The following is a 27,655-nucleotide window of genomic DNA, read 5'->3' on the forward strand; positions in this document are numbered from 1 at the left end:
TACTTTCCACTGAAACCTGCATTTAACACCTGCATCTTATCAAAACATCACCAAGCTGCCTCTGGTAGCACTTCAGTCTTGCTTTGCAACCCTGTGAATATCCTGTTCTTCATGTTTCTCACATCTGAACTATGAGAATACGATGTTTAAGAAAAAAATATATAGGTAAGTATGTCACAGTACCTTTAAAGTGTGGTAAAGCTCTGGGTTGATTTATGAATTGATCGTCATCTGTTTGGATTGTGGAAGCTCTCTCTGACTTACAGTCGTTTAACTCTGAAATGAAACAAAAATATATGACTACTACAATAATAGGAAATTTGCAATCTTATTTAACTGACATTCTACAATTGCAATTTTTGCCTTGAAATATTAAAGTGCTCTAATACAATGCATTTTCCCTATTTTACACCAGAGATTATTTAGTTTTTACAGTGAACTTAAATGTTAATATATATTGTAAACAGAGAATGTAATTCAACATAATGTGCACAACAGGTCTTTCAATGATAGCCCACCAATTTCAGAACTAATATTTATTTAAAAAATGCACCAATTCAAGTCTCAACCATCACGCCAGTAGTCATATTAATTTAGACTAAAAATGTCTGTATCTAATTTAGATTCTAATCTTGCAAATAGGTGCATTGGTGTGGACTCTTACATTCAGAATCTGCTCCTATGTGTCTACAGCAGTGGTTCTCAAACTTTTGTACCAGTGACCCCTTTCACATAGCTAGCCTTTGAGTGCGACCCCCCCCCTTATAAATTAAAAACACTTTTAAATATATTTAACACCATTATAAATGCTGGATGCAAAGCAGGGTTTGGGGTGGAGGCTGACAGCTTGCGTCTCCCCCATGTAATAACCTTGTGACCCCCCTGAGGGGTCCCGATCCCCAGTTTGAGAACCCCTGGTCTACAGGTTCAGGGCCTTAGCAACTGTTTTTACACTAGACTTTTTTCCCTCCACAGTGCAGCTCCACCAACGGTAGCAAAGAAGGGCCATCCATTTATGTACACTGGCCAACAGCGTTTTTACCACTGTGGCATGTAACTCAGGTGCCCCGTGGTGATAATTTACATGCAACATTGTTCATTATTTTACCACTGAGAGAGAGAGAGAAGCATATTAAGGCCTTATCTACATTAATCTGTTTTTAAACCAGTTAATTAAACCAGTGCAAGCCTCTGCATTGACACACTTGTTTTGTTTTAATTTTCTCTAAGTAGCTACTTACAGAGAGAGCTAGCTACTAGTAATCCTCTCTGGTGCCCACTGTAAAAGGTAGAATAGGCACCCACAATATTACTTTTTTCTCTACCATCTGCTAGGCCAGCCTTTTTGGTTTGTATTTATACACTGCTGAACACTATTAGGCTGTCAAGTATCAGAGGGGTAGCCGTGTTAGTCTGGATCTGTAAAAGCAGCAAAGAGTCCTGTGGCACCTTCTAGACTAACAGATGTATTGGAGCATGAGCTTTCGTGGATGAATACCCACTTCATCGGATGCTGGGCCCTCTGGTACTATCACAATATAAACAGAATTTTATTAGGAAACAGAGAACCCTCTGCATGTAGAGCTCCTCTACTCTATGTGGAAGGTTGCCTAGGCAGGCAAAAAAGAAAAAGTAATGTAGCCAGAAACTGTATTACCTTTCAGAATGTTCTATGGAGCAGAGACTTTTTGCCTTCTGCTTCCTTCATCAATAACCCACACACTTACATGTAGAATAGAGTAGTTATATCATTTATATTGTGGTAGCATTTAGAAAGCCCAGGCTCTTTGTGCTAAGCACTATGCAAATATGAACCAAAAAGTCTATCCCCCAAGCCAATCTATGGGCTTGTCTCCACTTATCGGGGAATCAACGTGTGGCAATCAATCCACCGGGGGTTGATTTAGTGGGTCTAGTTAAGACCCACTAAACCGACAGCCGATCACTCTCCCGTTGACTCTGCTACTCCACTGGAATGAGACGCATAAGGAAAGTTATGGGAGAGTTTCTCCCATTGACCCAGCGCAGTGTAGACACCACAATAAGTCGACCTAAGGTACATCGACTCCAGCTATGTTATTCAAGTAGCTGGAGTTGCATAACTTAGGTCGACTTAGCCCCGTGGTGTAGACCTGCCCTAAGTATAAGTCAAGAGGTAAATAAAACAAATATTATGGGATCAGAAGTCAGAAATGAGGTTATTATAAATAGCACAACAAACAGCGTGGTAAGCAGCAACCTAACCACTAATCAGTTTTTGTCGGTATCACAGCAGAGTTGAGTTTTAAGGAAGGATGTGAAGGAGGACAATGTGGTGGCTTTACAGATTTTTATGTGCAGTTCCGATCTTCTGTGCATAAGAGGGGGCAAGGAAGAAAGTAAGATGGTGCTTGTTGGGAGCTTTTACAAATGAGCAATCAAGATTGGCACAGTTCACAGAGAAAAGTGTAAAAGAAATGACAGGGTGGGTGGAGATGAGCCATGATGGGCCTTATATGAGAAAAGCATTTGGGGCTTGATGCGAGATGGGGAGATGGGGAAAAACCAGTGAAAAGATGTAAAGAGAAGAGTAACATGATCAAAGCACCAAGCCCTACATTTTCAAAACAGTATGTCAGGTTTTAAGCCATACATCTCCCATGAAAAAGTCAATGGAAAAAAGTGTGGCTGCAACTTGAAGGAATACTTTAAAAAATTTCTGTTCAAGAAAATAAACAGGAGTAATGTTGCAATTCACCAGAGCAAAAGCTAAATCCCAGACAATACATAACAGCAGTTTAAGGAGAAATATCTTTACAAGAAAGTTGTAGTTAATAAAAATCAAACCAAAAGCCCATGAAAAACATTAAAAAGCCAGGAAATTGAAAGTTAAGAAACTTTAACATTTGAACGTACGGAAATTCAAATTTAAGATAGCCAAACTACTGTTGCCCCTTTTCAAACCGAGCAGACAGTCAAATTTCAGGGCACTGGGAATGTTCCAGTTGGAATTAGAAACTGATGGAGTCTGATATTTTCTTTGATGCAATCTTGTTTATTTACAAGGAATGTACAAGTCCTGCTTTTCCAAATGCAGAAGGAACCAAGAATAAAAGGAGCAGTTTCCTAGCTTATAGCTACAAGCCTCATTAGCCAACTCCAGACCCAAAAGTACTCTAGCTTTTTCCAGGGCTACACCGTGCTCACTGGGTACTGCTTGGCTTTCTTGCTTGTTGCCTTTGCCTCTCCATTCTCTATGTTCTTGTCTGTTCTCAGTTTGTGTATGTTCTCACACATCCACACACACCTGCTCACAGTACCCACTGGAACAACAGCCCATTTGGTGCTAGTTTCTGGGCAGTCTCTAATAGCCCTTGTTTTAGGAGTGGCCCCTTGTCTCTTACAACTATATTAAATGAAGGATGTGGTCACACACATTGGTTTCTACACGGTTTCCAGTCAATCCGTAACAAGGCACCACCCAGCTCATAAAAACAGCACATACCTCAGCTTTGCCAATCATCCCAATGAGGCCTAAAATGGTGACACCCAATAACTCATCCCAAATAGAATATGTAAATAAATTACCAATGATACAAGATTAACTATTTACAGGTATACAGTATCCTTCTGTCAGGAGAGGTTTGCATCACCACCATGAAAGAAGTTACTCCTACCCAAATCCCTTTTGGGCTTTTCTTTCCCTGGATTTCCCTTCAGTCACCAGTGAGCGACTCCTTTCAGCCAGCCCCTGAGCAATATCTACTGTTTCAGTGGAACTGGTTGGCTGAGGCAGACCTAGCACATTCTGTTTGAATGGGAGATTCATCTCTGTAACAAATTTTCCAGCCTCAACTTCCACAAATACATTCTCAGATTGGGGGGGGGGGGGAGAGAAAGAGGTATTGGGGGTAGGCAGCTGAAATCCTGTCCCCGAAACTGTACGCTCTAGTATCTATGTCTAATATGAAAGGGGTTTGAAACATAGATAAGCCAAGAGAGGAGCAGTCCCAAAACCCTTTTACAACTTTGAAAATGCTAAATAACACCCAACTGACAAATGAAATGATTTTCCTTCTTCGTTATTTGCTACTTGCCAGAAACATTCAGCAAACAAACAGGGATCAGTTCTTCTTTCAGACCCACAAGAACTCTGGCAGCTAAGGTTTCCCTGAAACCCTGGGTCTCCAAACAGGTTTTAACCACTTCCCACCACTCCTTTGCTGAAAAGCTACCACAGCATATAGCTGTTATAATGGTTTCTACCGCCTGGGGCAGGACAATTTATTCACTGCAAACCACTTGCCTACAAACCATTTGTCTCACCTGGGCCATATCTTTAAAGGGCATTTCCACAGACTGAATTTGTAAGACATCTTTCCTGGCATTGGATTATACAGTTATTAGCCATAACAGAATCCAAGCCAGTTCTGAGTTCAATCCCCATTTCAGCCACACCGATTTCTTGTTTGAATTCCAGAGGTGCAATCTTTCAACCCAATTTTCCCAAATTTTGGATGAGTGCCCTGCCCCAGTCATTGTCTCCATTTGAGTCCAATTAGGTGGTTCAGTTTTGGATCCCTGGTTCCCTCTCCTTTTTTGCACGTCTTGTTTAACATCTGTTATGTTTGAGCCCGTGTCAATCACCGCTAATGTGTCTATTACACATTCAACAGCCAAACTCTCCTTATTGTTATTTAACTGCCCAGATCTAAACAAAAACTGGGGCTGATCCTAGTATCTGCACCAAACTTTACTCCCTCAGTTTGGGGTACCCCCATCTCCTGAATGGGACGAGGTCTTCACTAGACACTTGCAACAGTCTGTCTTGACCTGTCATAAATTTATACAAGTCCTTCTATTTGTGGCCAATTTTGTCACAATGCAAGCATTTAACTGAACTGTTTCCTCTAATTTTTGCATTACTGGCAATTTTCCTTGTTTTACAAACTATCATCAAATTTTTTAATCATACATTAAGGTCTTGAGCCAGACTAGAATCCCCTAATTCATCATACATATTTGACGCAGAGCTGTACTTACAGAGCTCATGGCGATCAGCTTCCACCTCTGGGGCACTGCTGCAAGGAAAGATTGCAGTTCTGTGTCAAATTCCATCACCTCTCACAGCGTCTTTGGCCCTTTTTTGCAGATCTTGATCAGCAAGTCCAAGTCCAACTAAGCATCCATAAATTGGTCCACTGCCAGTGTATCCTGAAAGGCCTCAGTGGTATCAGGGTATGCCAGAAACACCAGTCTCCGCAGGTCCTCTGCCAGTTCAGGTGGGGTTTCTTCTTTCCTTCTTCTGTATTTCAGCTGAGCCCTAGCTAGCTCTGATTGATGGGTAGCTCCAAAGTGCATCTCCTGGGCTTCTACCAGGTCTGGACAACTCAGGCAAGTCTACACTCAGTGCTAGATCAGCGCAGATGCACCTATGCTGACAGGAGAGCACTTTCCCCATCAGCATAATTATTCCACCTCCACGAGAGGCGGAAGCTGTGTCGGTGGGAGATCATCTCTCACTGACATAGTGCCAGTGTGGACAGCGCTTAGGTCGCTGTAACTTGCGTCGCTCAGCACCCTGAGTGACATAAGTTACATCGACTTACAGTGCAGACCAGCTCTCAATCTCTTTTCTGGGGGTAGCACAATCAAAGCTGGGCCACTCAAGTTGGGTGCAATAACCCCCCTTTCAGTTCCTCATCCCAGCCATTCATTTGAACTATAATGTTGAACTGAGCCAAATAAACCTCTCAGAGAGAGTTTTTCCCTTGATATAATGGCTTTTGAATTATCTGAGTTAGGGCAGCCTGACCTCACCACTCTGGGCCTGTGCGGGTAACAAATGGGATAGAAAAGTGTTGTAAACATCTGGCCTTACCCAAGTCATCTGGCTGCCCCAATTCCTCATCCAGATGCTGCCTTCCACTACGAAGGGTGACCCTTTGATTTCCTTCTGTAGCTGAATTTTTAGCTCTGCAAGTCCTTGCTTCAGCTTCTCTCGGTTGGCAAGTTCCAGATCAGCCAGTTTGCTCAGACACCATTATTTCACGGAAGAACTTCTGGTCCGTAGCAGTCAGATTGCTGGTCACCTCATCAATCCATTTTATCATCCTAGCCTGGGTGTGTTGTAGCTGGTCATCCCAGTCTGTCCAGACGCCGTATAGTTGTTGCTCCAGAGATTTCACCTCCATTTGCATGTCATCTCTGAGACCTTTCTGGCTACCTCCAGATGCTGATTTAATTAACAGAATCATAGAAGATTTAGGGTTGGAAGAGACCTCAGGAGGTCATCTAGTCCAGTGGTTCTCCAAGCCGGTCTGCCGCTTGTTCAGGGAAAGCCCCTGGCGGTCCGGGCCGGTTTGTTTACCTGCTGCATCTGCAGGTTCAGCCAATCACGGCTCCCACTGGCCACGGTTCACTGCTCCAGGCCAATGGGGGCTGTGGGAAGGGTGGCCAGCACATCCCTCAGCCCCCACCACTTCCCGCAGCCCCCACTGGCCTGGAGCGGCCAACCGTGGCCAGTGGGAGCTGCAATCGGCCGAACCTGCAGACGTGGCAGGTAACAGACCAGCCTGGCCCACCAGGGGCTTTCCCTGAACAAGCGGCGGACCGGCTTTGAGAACTGCTGATCTAGTCCAACCCCCTGCTCAAAGCAGGACCAACAGCAACTAAATCATCCCACCCAGGGCTTTGTCAAGCTTGGCCTTAAAAACCTCTAAGGGTTGAGATTCCACCACCTCGCTAGGTAACCCATTCCAGTGCTTCACCGCCCTCCTAGTGAAATAGTGTTTCCTAATATCCAACCTAGACCTCCCGCACTGCAACTTGAGACCATTACTCCTTGTTCTGTCATCTGCCACCACTGAGAACAGCTGAGCTTCATCCTCTTTGGAACCACTCTTCAGATAGCTGAAGGCTGCTATCAAATCTCCCCTCACTCTTCTTTTCTGCAGACTAAACCCCAGTTCTCTCAGGCTATGGCTACACTTACAAATCTGCAGCGCTGGTAGTTGCAGCGCTGGTCGTCCAGCTGTGCAGGGCCAGCGCTGGTGTGTGGCCACACTGACAGCTACCAGCGCTGCAGTGTGGCCACATTTGTAGCATTTGCAGCACTGTTGGGAGTGATGAATTATGGGCAGCTATCCCAGCATTCAAGTGGCAGCAACGTGCTTTTCAAAAGAGGGGGGTGTGGGGCAGTGTGACAGGGACGGGGAGAGAGAGAGTGGATTTTGGAACCGACACTGGGCAAAATCAGAAAATTTTCCCACCCTTACTGTTAACTGCAAACAACCTGCATCCAACATACTCTTTCCCCTCTGCCCTCCCCGTTTCTCTCAAGCAAAGCAAACACTCAACCCTTGCAGGGGTTATCTCATTTCATTGTTGACAGTAGTTACAGATTAATGACAGCAAACAGGAGCTATGTTTGAAGCAGCTCCGATTGACAACAAAACAAAGAGAGGCTGCATAACAAAACAAAGGGAATAATTTAGTTAAAAGCATTCTGGGATACTCCTTATACCCTGGAGGCCAATAACAGCGCTGGTGAGTGTCCACACTTGATGACCAGCGCTGCAGAACCAGCGCTGCAACCCTTATACCCCAAGCAGACCTTGTTCTGTCATCTGCCACCACTGAGAACAGCTGAGCTTCATCCTCTTTGGAACCACTCTTCAGATAGCTGAAGGCTGCTATCAAATCTCCCCTCACTCTTCTTTTCTGCAGACTAAAGCCCAGTTCTCTCAGTCTCTTCTCGTAAGTTATGTGCCCCAGCCCCCTGATCATCTTCGTTGCCCTCCACAAATTCCTTTTGTGAAGCCTCCAGCTCCTGTTTCAGGTACTGTTTTAAATCCCATTGGCCACTTGTCTGTAAGCACCTTTATTACTTGTTCCATCTTCATTCAGGAGGAACACCAGCTCACAATCTCTCCTTGGAAACTGGATCTCATTACTAACACCAGTGTTGCCCTTTTGACTCAAGCAGCTCCCCACAGACTAAGGGTGTGCCAGGAAAAGAGAAGGTCTGTTGGATGAAGGAGCTATAAGCACAGTGCAATGAACTATGGCTGTTCAGGGCTGCTGGATGTCCTTTAGGGACTATTGTAGCCCAAGAGTATGACAGAGCATCTCTTGAGGCTGAATCAGCACCCTGCAGCCACACAACTCTAGAGGTGCAAAGATGGAGTTAAAAATATAAACAATACAAAAAAAATCAATAATTTATTATCCTCCTCCTTAGATATAATATCCATTTTTACATGTACAGATTAGAGAATCAAAATGTAAGGACAATGTTTTAAATGGATCCCCCAAATGGAAAGTAAGACAGAATCTTGAGATTTACCTTTGATTCAGCCGCTCATGATTCCATAGTATTGTAATTTATACTAAACTGTGAAGATGCTTCCCATTACTACTTGGACATTTACTATGTATTGTTACAAACAAAGCACAATGGAATTCCCAGTGGAAAGGTACAAGATTTTTCCTCAAAATACATCAGAGTTTTTCTTAAACATTTCCATAAATATCTTTACAGATAATCAGATTGTTGCCACTAATATCTGACAGTCAACAGACGACCATCAAAATCTTTTTTGTAACTATCTCAAAATTTTGGTAATGAAAACCTATCAAATAAATTCTTCACAATAAAGTTCACTTCAAGTGTTTTTACTTCTCTGTCTGCTGTTTTTATCTGTATAATTATTGCACACATGTCCAAATTTATTGTTTTTCCCCAAACAGCCAATTATATAGTTTTGCCAATGGTTTCAGCTGCATCTTCAGTAATTTTCCTTTTAATTTCTATATCTTACTCAACAGTAGGCAGTAAGGTTAATGCTATAATAAGATGTCTTTGCATACTTGCTTCAGCTGTTTAAGTAAGTATAAAACACAGACTAGGAAAATATATGGTTTTGGAAACAGTGAATGAAAATTTGGTTGCAGTTTCCCCACAGAAACAGGAAAGTCTACTTTATATTCTCAAGTACTGTATCTTATGGTATAATTTAAGCCACCATTTGAAGGTTCAGCACACACACACAACATTAGGAGCCAGCTAGGACAGATAAAGACAACAGAATAATATTTTTACATTTTATGGAATATTTCATTTGTGAATAACTGCAGAAAAACAAAGTGAAAATATAGTTTTTATTTTTGATGCTATAAGAATATTCAATGCTGATCACAACTTCTTATATCAACAACTCCTCAAGTATTCTATACAAAAGACTGTTAGGCAAACACTACTAGATTCCATGACTTTCCAAATAACAATGTTAAAAAAAACCTCTTTATGCACCATTTTAAAAAAAGGAAAGGAGAAAAGCATATTATGTCAAACAAGGAGTACTTAAAAAATTAAAACAAACATACACACATACTTTGCAAGTGAGGGCGTATCTAATCAAGACAATAGAGAGCATATGATTAGACAATTTACAAAATGTATTATTGAGCTTCCATTCCATGTAAAAGACATAGTGGATTATTCAAAGTACACAGTTATGGTTACTACAAATTTAAGATTTTAAATTAGCTCTCTGGGTATATCACTATTTTAAGTTGTTGCAGATCAAATTTGTACATTTTTAAATTACTACCTTGTAGTATATAATATACTAGCAATATAATATTCAGATGACTTATTATTTAGGTGTTATACCACTAACCTTAAAAGAGACGTTGGTTCTTATACAGGTACATCACTGTTCTCAATGTAAACAAAGGACAGTGGCATGCACCCCAGGCTAAGGATGTCAGCATTTTTCAAACACCTTTCTGACTGTTCTATTTTATGGTGATGCAATTTGACCTACATTTTCAATGGCTAAAGAGAGACAGAGAAATACAAAAGGGAGAGATGGAGAAGAGAGAGACATTTTCTGTCCTCACCCTCCATTAACTAGATCTTTGTCCCTGAAAGGAGTGTTAATAGGGGAGAGACGAGGTGGAATATCTTAGTAGTAAATTTTGAATAGAAAGCTAAACAATGGAATGATGCAAGAAAAAATAAGACTTTTCTATGATCCTGTGCCTCAATAAGCAAAGCAGAATGTAATGTAGAATCAGTGTTAGATGCTAGAAATAGGAAAGCTCATTTTATTCAATTAGATCTCCCATCATAAGAGGTAATGGGGGCTCTTTCTTGACATACCAACACACAATCCTGGCAAAATTCCAACAATACCTAAACCTCTTTTTATTGTACATGACGTTTTCATGAAAAACTGTACTAGATCATTGTCAACTCTCACAAAGCCTGGATTTTAAGTACCACGTGTATCCTGTAAGTTGGACGATGGCTAAAGATCTTTCCAGCCTAGAATTTCTTTCAACAATTATTGTTACAGCTCATCCTCCCCTAGTGTCTACTGTCAGTTTTACTAATTTATGTCTAATTTTAATCACTTATAATCTATCCCAAAGCATGTAAAAAAAACTGTTAAAAGTAAAACGCACTAGCACAGATAAACTTAAGTACAGAGAAACCCAGTGAAAACTGGTACAAAACCAGGCTGTCAGTATTCAAATGATGCCTCCTTATTGTCAAGTATTCCTAAATCAGCTATACACATTCATTTAATACTAAAACGTGATATAATGAATGTGATATTTTCAGTTTAAATGGTTTGATAGTTTCACACTGAAGACGGAGAAAGTTGTAAATGCTTTTTCATTCTATTGTAACTAAAAACAGCTTGGCTTTTAAAATACTTTTTTTTCCCCTCTCTCTCAGCTAAGCTATTGTAGTTGCAATGTGAGATGCTTGCTATTATGCAGTCACTGGTGTAAAATAAAATTGAACCTTTAGATTGCAAAATCTGTGTCTGTCATTTTTCTGCATGTCTGTAGAGTGCCTACTACCACCCTCATCCCTGGAGTGGTGCTCTTTACTACAATACACATAAACAGTAATAAGAGAAACTGCAGTAATGCATCAAAACTAAGTGACAGGTTTTGATCTTATTTACACCAGTGTAAATCCAGTGTCTTCAAAGAAGTTTCTCTGGATTTACACCAATGTAAATGAGAGCAGAATCTGGTGCTAAGTGTCATTTTAATCCACAAATCAACACAAAGTTTAGAAAAAGCAGCAAAGAATCCTGTGGCACCTTATAGACTAACAGACGTTTTGCAGCATGAGCTTTCATGGGTGAATGCCCACTTCGTCGGATGCAAGAGTGGAAATTTCCAGGGGCAGGTAAATATAAGCAAGCAAGAAGCAAGCTAGAGATAACGAGGTTAGATCAATCAGGGAGGATGAGGCCCTCTTCTAGCAGTTGAGGTGTGAAAACCAAGGGAGGAGAAACTGGTTCTGTAATTGGCAAGCCATTCACAGTCTTTGTTTAATCCTAAACTGATGGTGTCAAATTTGCAAATGAACTGAAGCTCAGCAGTTTCTCTTAGAAGTCTGGTCCTAAAGTTTTTTTGCTGGAGGATGGCCACCTTAAGATCTGCTATTGTGTGGCCAGGGAGGTTGAAGTGTTCTCCTACAGGTTTTTGTATATTGCCATTCCTAATATCTGATTTGTGTCCATTTATCCTTTTCCTTAGAGACTGTCCAGTTTGGCCAATGTACATAGCAGAAGGGCATTGCTGGCATATGATGGCATACATTACATTGGTGGATGTGCAGGTGAATGAACCGGTGATGGTGTGGCTGATCTGGTTAGGTCCTGTGATGGTGTTGCTGGTGTAGATATGTGGGCAGAGTTGGCATCGAGGTTTGTTGCATGGATTGGTTCCTGAGCTAGAGTTACTATGGTGCAGTGTGCAGTTACTGGTGAGAATATGCTTCAGGTCGGCAGGTTGTCTGTGGGCGAGGACTGGCCTGCCACCCAAGGCCTGTGAAAGTGTGGGATCATTGTCCAGGATGGGTTGTAGATCCCTGATGATGCGTTGGAGGGGCTTTAGCTGGGGACTGTATGTGATGGCCAGTGGAGTCCTGTTGGTTTCTTTCTTGGGTTTGTCTTGCAGTAGGAGGCTTCTGGGTACACGTCTGGCTCTGTTGATCTGTTTCCTTATTTCCTTGTGTGGGTACTGTAGTCTTGAGAATGCTTGGTGGAGATTTTCTAGGTGTTGGTCTCTGTCTGCGGGGTTAGAGCAGATACGGTTGTACCTCAGTGCTTGGCTGTAGACAATGGATCTTGTGGTGTGTCCGGGATGAAAGCTGGAGGCATGAAGGTAGGCATAGCGGTCGGTAGGTTTTCGGTATAGGGTGGCGTTAATGTGACCATCACTTATTAGCACCGTGGTGTCTAGGAAGTGGACCTCCCGTGTAGATTGGTCCAGGCTGAGGTTGATGGAGGGGTGGAAGCTGTTGAAATCGTGGTGGAATTTTTCCAGAGTCTCCTTCCCATGGGTCCAGATGATGAAGATGTCATCAATGTAGCGTAGGGAGAGAAGGGGTGTGAGTGGACGGGAGCTGAGGAAGCGTTGTTCCAGGTCGGCCATAAAAATATTGGCATATTGTGGGGCCATGCGGGTGCCCATAGCAGTGCCACTGATCTGGAGATATATATTGTCATCAAATTTGAAATAGTTGTGTGTGAAGATAAAGGCACAGAGCTCAGCAACCAGTTGTGCTGTGGCATCATCAGGGATACTGTTCCTGACAGCTTGTATTCCATCAGTGTGTGGGATGTTTGTGTAGAGAGCTTCTACATCCATGGTGGCTAGGATGGTGTTTTCTGGAAGGTCACCAATGCATTTTCATGAAGAAACTTGCACAAATACAGACGGATATCATCTTCCTTTCCAAATGCAAACGGATGGACATCATACCTAATGGACTAAAGGTAAAAAATCCACTGCTATCTACATACTACACAGACCACAGTGAGAAATTGTGCCATACTCTATCAAAGAAACTGAGCAACCACCTGATCAGCATCCTATACAGCAAACAGGAAAACATCAAAAAAGAGCTCTCCAACCTGGAGACTCATCTATAACCAAACTTCCATACAAACGGACTTCACTAAAATAAGACAGGAGATCTACACTACTCACTTCACCTCTCTACAAAGGAAAAAGGACTGTAAGCTGTAGGTTGTGAGGCAAGCGATGTTGTTTTTCCACAATTTCTGCCTGTGCACGTCGGCGGAAGCAATCAATATATAGGTCCAGACTGTCATTTCAACCCTCAGGAGGAGTCCATGTGGAGTTCTTCTTCTTGTGCTGTTGGTGGGAGGATAACTGTGTATCAGTGCGCTGTTCAGTGTTGTCCTGAAAGTATTCTTTGAGTCGGAGACGGCGAAAGTAGGCTTCCAGATCGCCGCAGAACTGTATCATGTTGGTGGGGGTGGCAGGGCAGAAGGAGAGTCCCCGAGATAGGACAGACTGTTCTTCTGGGCTGAGTGTGTGGTTGGATAGATTGACGATATTGCTGGGTGGGTTAGGGGTACCACGGTTGTGGCCCCATGTGGCAGGTAGGACTTTAGACAGCTTACAGTCCTTTTTCCTGTGGAGAGAACCAGAAGGACACTGTAGAGGGAAGTCCGTGGATGTGAACAAAGAGACAGGTTTGAAGGAAATACTTCCCAAATGTATGAATTCCCCACACCTACAAGACAAAATTAATATATTCCTCCACTCCTATTATCCCTCTGTCTACATCTTCTTTATCTGTCTTTCACCAGATAAGCAAAAGTCTTGTCACCACAAAAAGTATAATATATTTTAGTTTCAAACAACTGTGTAAACAGACTTAGGAAGGAGATGCTGGGATTTTTCTGTTGTAAACACAAACGTACTTCTGTTACCCTGAAGTTTCCCTTTCTGACACGGAGGGAAAGGGTGCAATGATTCACAGAGTTTTCTTAATTATTTTGCCCATTATTAAAACACTTTTCTTTTTGGCTGTTTCATGTTCATAGTCATATGTTCTTTTGTGTTTGGTTGGCTGCTTGGTTTTTGGGGTATTCCTATTGTTTCAGGATTCTGCCTAAGTTAGAGGGAAGGAAGCTGAAGTTGTATATTTGTTGCTGTCCAACAGCTTAAAAATTCCAAGTACAAGAGCCAATCAGAGTAAAGAGACTAGCACATTCCAAGAGAAAAAAAAATTACAGTGATCCCTCCAATCTAACTGACTAATGACCGTCAGTCAGAATATAGGGATTCACATAAAGTATTCAGTGGTTATTGAGAAAAAAAACATATAGGGATTACAGTAGTGCCAACCCCAAATGTTCAAAAACCATGAGTCACGCCATCAAAGTGATAGATTGATGATAGAGATTGGCTTAAATATCATGAATTCTTTTTAAAAAAGTTATATATTTTGCATTTAAAGTGCAGTCATGTTTTCAAGCTTTCCTCTGCAACAATGAGGGCTAGAAACTTACTTCTTTTTAAAGTAAAATGATATTCTCATGTATATACCTGGCCCTAGAAGCGAGGCTTATAAGAAACACTCCAAATATCGTGAGACTCATGATAAAATCATAAGAACTGCCAACACTATGATTATGCAAACCAGAACTAGCGAGCAGGGAATTGCATAACTGGGAAGGGGAAAAACATACAGTTTTACAACATAATAGCAGCATTCCAATAGTTTGGTTGAGGCAATTCCATTTCAGTAAAACACGTGTTGTAGATGAAGAAAACTAAAATATTACTATGATGCTCCCCAATTAATCCAGCTGTTTTAGAGGTTTTGTTTTTTGGTACCACTTTAGAATCTATGATCAAGAGCTCCCTAGTTATGTCCGCTCTAACAAAACAAAACTCAACACAAAACAAAAACCAAACACCCCTAGTCAAACTTATGTACATGACATTTTATGAACACAAATATGCCATGTTAAAAATCTGAATGAAAAGTTTCCTCATTAAATTAATGTTTAGTTGCTAAATTTTAAACCCCTGAAGACAGCAGTGTCATTGCAGAAATGCTTAACCTTAACACTGATGAACCTTAACACTGATGCAGGGGACTGGAATAGATGACCTCTGAAGGTCCCTTCCAGTCCGATTCTAGAACATTTGTGAGATTAGACATGAAATTAGTACCACAAATCTGTTTTTAAAAAGCCCAGTATTTGTATTTTATGAAATATATTCAAAAGGGCCCTAGTTTAGCAAAGTTCTTAAATACGTGAGTCGTCCCCCTGAAGTTAAATAGGTCTACTCATGTGCTTAACAATAGACACATGCTTAAGTACTTTGCTGAATCACAGCAAAAAGGCCAAAACACGATAAAACATTTAATAGCTAACTTCTAAATGCTACTCTCAATCTAGTGAAGCAATTTAATATGGCATTTAAAATTCTGTTATTGATCAAATACCTACTGGCTACTCAGGAAAAGTATTAGAAGAAGAGTTCTAGTTAATCTCTCTCCTCAAAATAATAATAATTTGCAATTTAACTTCATTTAATTATATGTCAATTATTCTTGGCAAATGGTATATTCAAACAATACTTCCAATCTGTATAAGTACCTGCTAATACCTTGTGCAGCTACTGCAATTATTTCCTAACATCAGAATCACTGCTATTAGTCTCAGATGAGGAAAATAGTTCACTAGTTTCTTCATTCTTCTTCTGTTCATGGTCAAACACACTGGTAATGAAGCATTATAAAAACACTGCAAACGTCTTTACAGCTTTATCATCGTTGTAGCAGATATACCAGTTCAATGTTACTCAGTATACTTCCTATTGACTGTTACTCCCACCAAGAAATGAACACATGGCAAAGTCTGATACATTCACAGATAAAGTGGAATTAAATGGGATTAAGAAACTCACTGTTCACACGGTTAGCTATTTATGAACCAAATGATCTAACTGTAGTCTTTTGAAATCAATTATTTCTATCCCCTGCTCATGTGCAACCACTATAATAGCTGTTCACAGAGAAATATACTCACACAGTTCTTCCCCACAAGGCACTGCATGAAGCCTCTTACGTTTCTCAAGCAGAAATGACAGCTTTACAATTGGACTGGATATAAAAGAGTGCAGTGATACCTAAACAAAGAGGAGGGCAGGTATTCTTAACAAGACACAGAACTTAGAGGATTAGGTGTCAAAAAATAAGATGCTTAGGGATACACAATCGTTCTTGATGTTGCTTTGATGGTCTTACCCGCCCCACACTGACAGCTAGAATTCAATTGTTGCATTTCGCCCCCTTCCCTGATCTTGTAAAAATTTCTGAAGCATGGGCAGTTATGCTACTACTCAACTGGAATCAAGGAGGCAAAAAGGGAATCAGTCTCCTCAGTCACTGCCCTCCTCCCCATAATTCACCCTTCTATTTTACCCTGAAATGACGGACAACTCCATCAGCATTTCCCCACCATTAAAAAGAAAACAAGTGGAGCAGAAAGACAAGATAAAGAAGACAGTACATAAATGAGGCCGAGGAATTGTAATAGAAGATGTATTAGGCCAACAATCCTAAGGCATGTAGGTGTTAGGAGAGTTCCAGGCCCTGGATGAATATAAATAGACAAAGCACATTTTTCTTAAAATCTAGCCCATGATCATCTCTACCTCCAACACAAACACACACACATCCATAAACACAATTTGTTCATCCCCTTTTAAATTTTTCAGTGTATTTTTGAGAATCCATAAATAAAATCATTTTCCTACCAGAAATATTTGATATCAAATAACAGCAGAATAGCAGGATAAAACCAAGTGACAGAGCCAACATAGTGTCGATCCCTCTGGTCCTCCATCCAGCACAGATGGATGTCCAAAAAGAAGGGAGCATAGCCATAGAACTGCTACAATCAGCTGAAGCTTGTTTGGCATAATTTCCAAATGGAGCAAATGAAAGCAGCTCTGTTGCAACCCTAGGAGCAGCTTGATGTGTCAAGGTGTAGATGTGACTTACAGCCCCCTGTATATCCCCAATCTCCCAGAACTGTGCTAGCCACAAAACAAACAGCCCTAAGGATCTGGAGCAAAGTTTATTTTAAAAAAAATGGAAAGGCAAGTGTATAAATAATTAAAAATGGAAATATGGGGTAAAATAATTTTCAAAAGAAAACATGGAAGGCCATGATTAAATATAAAAAACAGAAAAATGTAAAAGGCAAGAGATACAGTACAGACCCATTTACGCGCAAATCAACTTAAAGCGCGGTAGCACCATGCCTCCCAGTGCTACCTATTTAACATGCGAGACTCGTTAATACGCGGTACAGGAACTTGCTATGTAGTGCTACAGATTTGCTCACTAACTCACTCATCGAAATCGACAGGAAGTGCAGAGCGGAAACGTTGTACGTCTTTACTGATATTGGTAAAGACATATCACCCACGCTTAGTCATTGTCACGCTAGAGAGATATATAACTACTATATATACACACTACATTAGAAAATTTTAATCGTAGGCCTAATATAATGGCAGAAGACAAGCATCAGCGTTCCTACACTGTAGAAGAAAAGCTAGCTGCAATAGATCAAGTAAATAGCCGAGAAACCCAGGCCAAAGTTTCAAAAGATATTGGGATTGCCGAATCTACTCTCCGAAGATGGCTAAAAAACTAATCTAAACTGAATGGCTTTGTACAAAAAATTGATTCTGCTGCGGGGCTTAAGCAAAAATGTGTGCGCTATTCAGCAAAACCCACCATAGACAAAGCCATGTGCACGTGGTTTGCTCAGGAAAGGCTGAAAGGAATGCTGCTAAAGTGGGCCAAGTGACAACATTTGGAAATTTAACAAGGGGTTTATAAGTCGTTTTTAAAAGAGTCATGGCATAGCGCAGGTATCAATTTCTCGAGAAAGCCGATCAGCCGATGAATTGGCCGTGAATGCGTTTCCCGCTGAGTTAAAATCTATTTTACAAAATGAAGACTACCACGAAGAACAATTTTATAATTGTAATGAAACAGCTTTATTTGCAAAACTGCGAAAAAAACTTTAGCCTTTAATTACGAGACACAGAAAACAGCTAGATTTAAAAAGATAAAAGATTGTGTGACTCTTCTTTTTTGTAATAATAAGACAGGCAGCCATAAGCTTGCCCCTCTTCTCGTTGGCCGCTTTCATGACCCTCGCTGCTTTAATCACCTCAATAGAGCCAAACAGCCAGTAATATACGCTAACAGCAAAAATGCTTGGATGACGAGACACATTGTCGAGGACTGGTTCCACAAAAGCCTTGTTCCAGCTGTTCATAAGCATCTGTGGTCGAGGAAACTCTAAGCCAAAGCAATTTTGCTACTTGACAATTGTCCAGTCCATCCTCCAGTCGAATCACTGGTATTGAGCGATGGAAAAATTTGAGTGCTATACCTACCATTCAACACAACATCCAAAATTCAACCTTAAGACCAGGGCATTATTCAGAATTTTAAAAACAATTATCAACAGGAGCTGATTTCGGCGATCGTGTCATACACGTCTTCAGGCATTTCCGAATTCCTGAAACAGTTAAACATGAAGGAAATTATTTATTTAGTTAAAAAAGCTTGGGATGGAGTAAAACAAAAGTCCATTGAAAACTGCTGGATGAAGGCTCTCAGTGATGCCTTTTCTGTCAAAGATGGCTCAGACTCGGAAAACTCCAGCAGTGGCACTGATTCAGAGCCAGACTTTGAAGGATTTTTGGAAGACAACGCCCTACAAACACGCATGCAGACAAAAGAGGATGAAGGGAAACTTCTCTTTCAAATGATAAAAGATTTTAGTTTGGATATGTCGCTGGAAATCATTACCGAGTGGCTGGAGATGGATGAAGACTGCCCGACTTCAGAATTTCTGTCCGAGGAAGAAAGATTAACGGGCTGCGAGGCTACATCGGACCGCCAAAGTGATGGCAAGAATTCTAATAACACAGGCCTAAATGACAATGACAACAACGACAAGGATGTCATTGAAAAGATCAAAATTTCACCCCACAGAAGTCCTTAGTGCTGTAGAAACTGTTGTAAGATTTATGGAGAAGCAAAATGCGGAAAATATCGAAATCATTCATCTGCGGCGCACAACAGACTTCATACGAAAGAAAAAAAAAATGCGAGCCAGAAAGAAAAAACGCCATTATTTTCTGCTCTAAGTAAATCATAGACACTTTTTTCAGCATGACCCTCTTAATCCACGGTCCGTTAACATGCAGTCGTGACAGCTTGATTCCCGACATCCGCACATAAACGGGTTTGTACTGTAATAACTTTAAAAACAATACAGGCAAAGGTTAAATATAAATGTAAAGACAAAAGGCATATATACCCATTTTACAGATAGAAAACCAGAAGCACAAAGATGACATGATTTGCAGCAGGCCAATGGCAGTGCCAGAACACTGCCTCCCACACAAAATTTAAAAAGAGACAAGGAAAAGGTTAAAATACAAAACAAGGAACACTAGCCTAGGATTAACAATAAAAACAGAGGCAGTGGAAATTAGGCATGTGGTACAGCAACAAAAAAATAGGAATTTATAATAGGTATTTTTCTCATAAAGAAAAAAACTAAACCTAGTGATGTGTGCAAACATCACTCTGATCACTTTGCTTGTATATGGTTTCCCTTTTTCCATTCCCTTTGGCCCTTATCCTGCAAGCTGCTTCACAAAGGCAGATCTCTGTACCCATACAAAATGGTAGGAGGGCTGCACAGTGATTCACATGCAGAGAGGAGTTCACAGGACTGAGATGTTCACCTTTTTATTTATTTTTAGACCGTAAGCTCTTTGGGCCAGAAACTGTTTCTATTTATATATTTGTACAACACCTAGCACAAAGGAGCTTCGATCCTGATTGGGGCCTTTGGATGTTACTGCAATATAAATATTAACCAATAATAATAAAACAAAACTTTGTTTCCTCAGCTCTGTCAATGCACGCAGACACTTGCCCTACATGCCTGCAGCTAATTAATATGTGATACCAAATCTTGAAGAGGCAGGGCAATCTGGCCAGTAAGTTTCACAAGAGTAGAAATGAGACAGTGTGTACAAGCCTGCTCAACACAGGGCATCCTTCTAATGGGGTTTACCATCCAGTTGCAGTCTAATGCCACTAAACGCTTTGGAGAGAGAACCTGAGAAGCACCTATCTCAGATTTATTAGAAGTTGTAAATATAAGAACAGTTACACATGTATAATTCTTTGTCTAAGAAGATTTTAAAAGTTCATCAGGGATGCTACCAACATGTCAAATTCAAAACCAGACCAATCTTAACATTGTTATAAACTAGATGGAAAAAAGTCTCGATTTTATGGGGTCCATTCTCCCAACAATGTTCTGCATTTACATGCAAAAGTAATCAAAACTATTTCATACTCCTATCACTTAAAAAATTCAGCAGTTTTCTAGACAAGATAATAAAATTGTCATTATGGTGTGAGCATAAATATAAAAAGGAATTTTCCTATAGCAAAACTATGAACATTCCTGCTGACATCACTGATGATGCTGGCTGATGCACAGGGAAGAGCTGGTAAGGCACTAGAAACAAGAGAAAATGTTTATGAAGTGTAAAAGGTAACCAAGAGTAAAAGAAGAAATTTAATTTGAAAGCTTCAAAAGTTATTTGCAAGGCATAATCAGAAAAAGTGTATATAAAATGAAGCTGATGCCTCTTTTTTAATTTTGTAAAATTCTTTATGAATAGTATAGGGAAGAGTTCTCTCTCAACATATATTTATAAAACACAAACCTCCAATATAACATAATTGTATAGGCTATTGTGTATGATGAGGACTTTAAAAGCAGTGAACTACTGTTACAGCTAGAATATGTATATACGTTTTCATTGTCAAATTTTCAATTGTTTATAAATAAACATTAAGTTAATTATTCAAATCTTGATCTTTAGGTCCAGTGGTTACAGAAAACCACTGTCTAACAAAATCTTTACAAATTCTTTGTTATGAAGAAAAATGTCTGGAAGGCTGCTTCACTTGGCCATCAGAACTGATCTCAAACTTTCAGACAGCTCTTCTCTGCTTTCTCATCCTAAAACAATGATATCACTGCAGATCATGAGTCCCCCAGCACAATTAAGTAGTACAAATATTACCTAAGGAGTAAGTCTTCTCTAAATATACTGAGTAACAACATGTTTTCCTACTTCTGTAGACACCTGAAAAGACTCCTGCACACTTTGAAATCTATTACTCCATTTCAGTCTTTGACTCTGCCATGGTCTGACTATTAACCATAATAGTCAGACTTGAAGCTCAACAACAGATACAGGAGGTTACACTAATTAGAGCTGCTTTTTATTATCACTTCCCAAGCAATGAATGATATTCATATTGTGCTAAGAGCACTGTGTGTATTGCCACTATATCAGAAATCTATACCGACAATTGAGTGTGTGTCTACTTGTAACCACTGTGTTCTTTTGGTAGGCTGTTAGTGAAGAAATCAGTGAGTTCCTTACACAACTGTGGTCCAAGAGATTCCATGGTATATCCAGCAGCATTTTTCTTACAATGTGCAAGTCTGGGTTCTGCAAATGTAGTTTGATTCTACAAAACATGTCTACCACTCTTCATATTTTTGCCATAATTATGACATTAACAAGACTCCATTACATATTTCAAAATGTACAATCCTTACAAACACGGATAATTTCTCCACTATGGGGATGCCAACTAAGTCTGATTTTTTTAAAACCTGCTACTGTTACAAGCAACATCTAAGGCCCTGATCCTGCAATCCCTTATGTATTTGTTTAACTTCCCTGTATCCCAATGGAACTTCTCATCATAGTAAGGTTAAATGCACACATTAGTGTTTACAGGATCAGGGACCAAGATTTCTACAACTTCAACATTTAAAAAGTATTTTCTCTATTTTTTCCATTTGACAGTATTTTGTGTACAGTCACTTTCACCTGTTTGTGTGAGTCTTTCACACAGCAACAGGGAAGATTTAAAAAAAAAAAAACAGGAAAATTAATTGGAAGACCAAAATTAAATAAATAAATTGGATGGGGGGGAGGGGGGGTTTCAGGGTCAAATATATTGCCTGTAACTACTTTTAACTAATTAAGAAAATATATTTAGATTTCAAGTTGATTGCATCACCTTAAATAATTCTCATGAAGCAAGAGCACAGATTTATTTCATGTTATTTGTATTGTTCAGCATTAGCCTAATTTTACATATTGTCATAACCTATAGGCAGGACTTAGAGATGAAAAAAATCATTAAATAAACATAACTGCCAAAGCAATGTAAGAGTGGAACAGAAGTGAAAATATTTACAATAAACCACAAAATCACAGATGCATACTTGTGTTGATTCTTAATATAGTTTTGTTTTACTTTCAGCTCTTACAGGTCAGCCTTTATTCATTCAAGTGTTAAAAATCAAATTTCTGTCCATTCTTTGTTTTATAAATCCGTTCAATTATTTCTCTGTCTATCCAACATTTAGTTAAAACAAAACATAATCTTTAAGGACAAAAAGATCTTTCAGACATCTGGTTCTCAGCCTCTTCCACATCACATTTTAAAGAAACAAAATGTTTGTTTATACCCGTACTCTACTAAAACATTTGTATAACAAAAATGCTCTTAAGTCTTCTGTAAGCCCTTAATACAGGAAAAATATGACACACTGGGCTTAATTTTCAAATGTGTGTCCAAACGGGACCTAACTAGTATGTACAATTAACATGATGGCATGTACATATAACCAATTAGCTACAGAACTAGCCATTTGCTATCATGGTCATTAAATTTGCAAATTAGGTCCTTGCACGCTCATGCACTTTTGCAACTAAGATCCTTTACGGCAGGCTTCTTTTCTGCTAGTTTGTACAGTAATTTTTTCTGTTTTGTTTATCTTCACCCGTAAATTACAGCTTTCAAAGTAGATTCTCTTTTATTCAACTTTTTGGTTTCTTATTGGACTACACTTTTACAGCCAAATTCTGGTCTCAGAAGTGCATGTAAAAAGCCACCCATCAAAGTCAATAAGAGATGTGGACACGTATCTTGTGGCAGAAACTGATCTTTATATTGAATGAGCTGCTGCAGCTCACTCACACTATTCTCTCATATCCGTAACAGCCAGCTTGCTGCTATGGGATATATGTTAGTGGCCTGCCATGTCTATCCTATGTGTAGCCAGATAGTCTGGCTATGGGATATTCTGCTGGTAGTCTCTCTCAATCTCTCCTATTGAAGCCATTCTACTTCGTATTAAATAATTAAATAGGTACTGGGCCAGAGAGAGATGGGAATGACTCTACAGACCAATGGTCAGGGCACTCAACTGAGAGGTGGGAAACTCCTGTTAAAATCCCTTCTACCCAACTAGTAGAGGGGAGAATTGAACTGGGCCACTCTCATATCACAGGTGAGTACCATAACTAGGCTAAAGGTTATAAAGGGATGTCCTTCTCTTTCCAGCCCATTTTCTGCTGAGTTAGGTGTGCTTAAAGCATGTGAGATAGGCAGGGAAACACCTGATGTAAGGATCATCTGGGGCTTTGGTGTGAGATAGAGGTCAGGGCACCTACCTGATGCAGCGGAATGCATGGCTAGAAACAGAAAGTTAGGCTCCTAAGTGACTTCCACAGCAGAAATATAGTTGTTTAGTGAGTTTAGGTGCCTATGGGGTTAGACAGCAGCTGAACAAGGTTTTCTGGGTTTTAGATGCACAAGTCCCTTTGTGGAATTGGGCCTTACACACATAAGTAGTTCCATTCACTACTCACATGTGCAAAGTTCAGTATGTGCACAAGTGCTTGCAGGGTTGGGGCTTAAGTGAGCAAATGTGGTGAAAGAAAATCTGGGGGTCGCATTCACTCCAAAGTCCAGAAACTGGAGTGAGGGACTAAGATGTGGTGGCAAAAAAAAAAAAGACATAACCTACATGAGGACAGGAATACAAGTACTTAGTTAGAGGCAAGCATCACCCAAAAGCAATGACAACACTGGTGAGCAAGTATGTAGATCAGCACCTCTGCTAAAAAATTCCAGCTGGTATAATTCCAGTGAAACCCCACCAGGTATTAAACCGCTATTCCCCTTCACCCAAATGGAAACCTCACACATGATAACCCAGAACCACCACCTGTTCTCATTTGGGATTTATTTTCCTTCAGATCCAAGGAATCTAGCTGCCGCAGTATAAATAACTGATGTAATTTACACCTCCCTTCACAAGCATAATTGAACTGGCCTTATATCCTCTGAGAGAAGCCAAATTACCTTCTCTTGGTCCGTCAATATACAATGCTTTTTAAATACTTGGTTAATTCATTTGCTATTAACATAGGTATATGAGTGGTATTTTAGCAGGCATTTAAATAGATTCTACCTTTGGTCCATTCCTCAGAGAAAAGTCATGGCTTGAGGAGTTTCTATGTATTTTAATTTTATGCTGCTGTCTATCACCACAGTATCTGAGCATTTTCACTGCAATAGTGGAGAGCCTTACAATAAGGTATTTCCATACAGAGAGTAAAGCAGCAAAACATGAACTGTGTGTGTGTGATCCTAGGATGCTGCCACGACTCTCACTTTATTTAGGCTGAAGCCTGAATGCTGAAACAATCTGAGAAGTCAAGATACTGCAGCATGACATGCCCTGTCATGTTTTAGGAGAATTGTAAAGTGACTCTTCATAACTATTACCAAAAAATTTACAATTATTTTATTAATAATAATTATATCTAGGTATTATATAGTGCTTTTCCAGTGCAGACCTCAAGGTGCTTTACTTCTATTTAAAAATATCTTAAGCCAATAAAAAAATTGCAAAATAAAACCATTTTAAATTAAAAACATGTTTATTAACACAGATTGAATATATTCTTCTTAATGTTCTGAAGACTATGGCCTTTATTCCATCCTCCTCCCACATCATCTAGATTTCCCTTGCTATGCTGAAAGATTTGTTTTAATTGTCTGGGTTTCCTTTTACTGCTGTGAGATTTTTTTAAAAAAAAAAAAAACTTTTATTAAATGTTTAAAAGCTGACTCAGAAGTTACGCCATAGCTCTGATTCAGCTTTCTTAAACAGATACTGAGTCAAAGAATCTGGCCACATGATGAATGAAGCACTATTCAGAGCCACAAGCAGCAGCTGCTTTCCGAAGGGGAAACGACTTTTACCTGCATATCTTTTCACAAAATTCCCTCAGCAGTATCAACACTTATTTATTTAGATATTTTAAATGTGATAATCATAACTCCTAGTATATGTACTATATTTTAAATTATCAATGGACAAAAACATTTATAAACTGGCTCAGTGCCACCAAAGGATTCTTCCCGTGTCTTGAAGGCCACCAAACTCATGAACTGAGAGATTCAGGGAGGAGAAGTAAATTGCAGAACTGTGGACCCTACACTGAAAACACATATCAATAGTTCCCCTTCCCGTAAATCAGTGGGCTTACTGGTTAGAGCACCATGACTGATCACAACTGCCACAGAATTACAAAAGAAAGAGATTATCTCAAAGATCACTGGGGCATAAACCAGTTAGGATTTTACAGGCCACACCAAACACTTTAAACTTCACCCACAATCCAACTGACAGACAGTGCAGATCATGGAATACATATGCAATGTGCTATTAAGGAAAAACTCACTTAATAATGGTCAGGCAGTTACATTCTATACTGGCAGTAATATCCAGATAGTTTGAAGGCCTAGCCCCATGTAGTCCGCAATGCAGTAATCTCACTTTGAGAGGAAAATGGAGACCACAGTCTCAAAGGTCTCAACTGTCTTGCAAGCACAATCAGACGTAAGATACTGCAAGTGTGTCATTTCTACCTGTTGGTTCTCTCACTTTTTAAGCATTATCTCTATTTTAACCAAGTTGATCTCCATCATCTAGTCCTCATCCATACCCTAATCTCAGTTAGTCCCTTATTTGACATGTATGAACTGAATGTTTTCAACAGCTAGGATAAAAAGGCAACTCATCACATTAAGGCCCAACTGTGCAATTTCTGATTACCCAAACTTCCACTGTCTTAGAGGTTCAACTTTGGTTTGACAAGTATAAATAAATGACCAACCATCTTAAATTTATACAGTAATTAATCTCAAAACTCTGTAAAGTAAATATTAAAGAGGATCCCACATATTATATCTGGTAAGATGTGATAGTGTTCCTGGGAAAAGATCTGAGAGAAGAAATTACCAAAAATGCCATCACTGAATAACATAAGGAACAAGATCCTACATGAAGGAAAAAAGTTACTTATAAATAAAATACTATTATTCTCATAAAGTGAGAAAAATAAATCCACGTCCCCTCTGAATTCTTGTGACGTATGGCTTCTGATGGCATAAACAATGAATTAATGTTGGGTAAGTGATGTAGCCAATCTATCACGGCACCATTAGCCAGAGACATCAAGTACATCAACCCACCATTATGATGATAAAGGGAGCAGTCCAAGCAAAAGACAGCTGTTTGTTCTTGAGCTCCATAGAGGCAGGACAGGGAGTTCAAGAAAAACCAAGGGTAAAGATATGAGTTAAACTGTTGTCACGGGCAGTTTATCCTATTGTAACAAAGAAGGATCTTTCAGTTCATATGGTTGTTGTGAAGGGCATGCAAGAGCTGAATGAGCCATCATTAGAGAAGGACCAGTGGCAATATCACATATTTAGCAAAACTGCAGGTAATATCTGAGGATACAACGTACAGCTTCCAGGATTTTAACTAAACCAAAATGCTACTACCAAAATTTTCAAATGTAATGATATATTTGCTTCTGCCAGAAACAAAGATGAAGACCAATTAACTATGTATGACGCTGTAGCCCAGAACTCTGTAGGATTTGCATCATTATCTGATAATGGACATTTTTAAAGCATGATATTAAGTACATTTTTTAAATCAATCATGGTAACACAGATAATATGCTAAAAATCTGACTACCACGTGGTTAATAAAGGATTGGATTATTATTTTATAGTAGTGCCAAGTTTTGTACTCTCTCCCTCACTTTTATGCCCCTATTCTGTAAAAATATCCCGGCATGAGGCCCTGCACTAATGCTGGAGTCCCTGCAAGCAAACCTATCTGCAGCCATACTGCATCCATCCATGTCTAATAAATGGTAGACTGCTAAGTATGTAAAGCCACAGAGATTGTTACCCAAGTTAAGGAATATTGTGGTATAAAAGATCTTATTCTACTTAGTAAAAATGCTCCATAGCAGATTGCTGTCCAGTACTATAAATTGTGGTCTTTAAGACATGAAAATTCCAACAAACAGAGCTTTTTGTTCCATTGGTATCTGTGTACAGCTATAATACTAATATACTATTGAAAAGGGCAGGAAAGAATCAAGTGCTAGTGTCTAATTTTGTAGAGGTTTCTTTTGTGTGTTTTATTTATGGCCATAATTATGCTGTTAGAGTTGCTTTACCTGTTTTGCAGGATTTCTTAAGTATTTGTTTTAATAAATTTGTTAGCTTTATCTTTGGTATTCTTGAAGTGTTTTTCCCTTGAAGCATTTACAATGATCACACCTGTGGGACCTGCTTTTCTTTTTCTCATTCCATGATCATATAAAATCATGTGTTATGTATATCAATTAATAATGAAAATTTTCAATAATAATACACAAAAAGCACGTGTTCAAAATATTTTTGTTCTGTATTTCAAAAGAAGCTGGATGAGTGGCCTTGTAGGCTCTAAAGCAGGGGTCGGCAACCTCTGGCACGCAGCTCACCAGGATAGGCACCCTGGCA

At 39.7% G+C, this 27,655-nt stretch overlaps 1 protein-coding gene across 3 annotated transcripts in view; it reads right to left on the bottom strand.

Moving 5' to 3' along the window:
• The window catches only part of ATXN7 (ataxin 7), a 133,249-nt gene that overhangs the window by 100,763 nt on the left and 4,831 nt on the right, over window positions 1-27,655 (bottom strand). For 2 of the 3 annotated variants that reach the window (XM_039547265.1, XM_039547264.1), the window contains exon 2: window positions 184-276. The gene's annotated coding sequence lies outside the window, so the exon portion shown is untranslated. Of the gene's footprint in view, window positions 1-183; window positions 277-15,872; window positions 15,973-27,655 lie in introns of all 3 variants that reach the window. The other variant, XM_039547263.1, reaches the window with a different exon arrangement.

Source organism: Mauremys reevesii, linkage group 7 (assembly GCF_016161935.1).
Source record: "Mauremys reevesii isolate NIE-2019 linkage group 7, ASM1616193v1, whole genome shotgun sequence".
In the NCBI taxonomy this organism is placed as follows: Eukaryota; Metazoa; Chordata; order Testudines; family Geoemydidae; genus Mauremys; species Mauremys reevesii.